The sequence below is a fragment of the Corvus brachyrhynchos genome, unplaced genomic scaffold, assembly GCF_000691975.1.
Source record: "Corvus brachyrhynchos isolate BGI_N302 unplaced genomic scaffold, ASM69197v1 scaffold94, whole genome shotgun sequence".
Classification (NCBI taxonomy): Eukaryota; Metazoa; Chordata; class Aves; order Passeriformes; family Corvidae; genus Corvus; species Corvus brachyrhynchos.
The window spans coordinates 2,452,330-2,452,748 of record NW_008238330.1 but is presented as its reverse complement, the minus strand read 5'-3'; positions in this window follow the sequence as shown (position 1 = coordinate 2,452,748).

The following is a 419-nucleotide window of genomic DNA, read 5'->3' as shown; positions in this document are numbered from 1 at the left end:
AGTCTGATATTCTTGCAGGATTTGCTCTAAGGCTTGTCCAAATAAGTTCGGAGACTCTGTAAATCCCTGGGGGAGCACTGTCCATCTTAATTGCTGTCTCCTATGTGTTACTGGGTCTTCCCACTCAAAGGCAAAATATTCTCTACTTTTCTCGTCTAGGGGGCATGCCCAAAATGCATTTTTAAGATCAATCACACTATAATACTGATTTTCGGGGCCTAATCTGCTCAATAAGGTATAAGGGTTGGCCACTACCGGGAAGCACGCTACTGGTTTTTTTATTTATTTCCTTTAGATTGTGAACTAGTCTGTATGACCCATCTGCCTTTCTCACTGGCAAGATAGGGGTGTTAAAAGGGGACATACAAGGTTCTAAAAGACCTTTACTCAGTAGCCTGTCAATTTCGGGTTTCAATCCC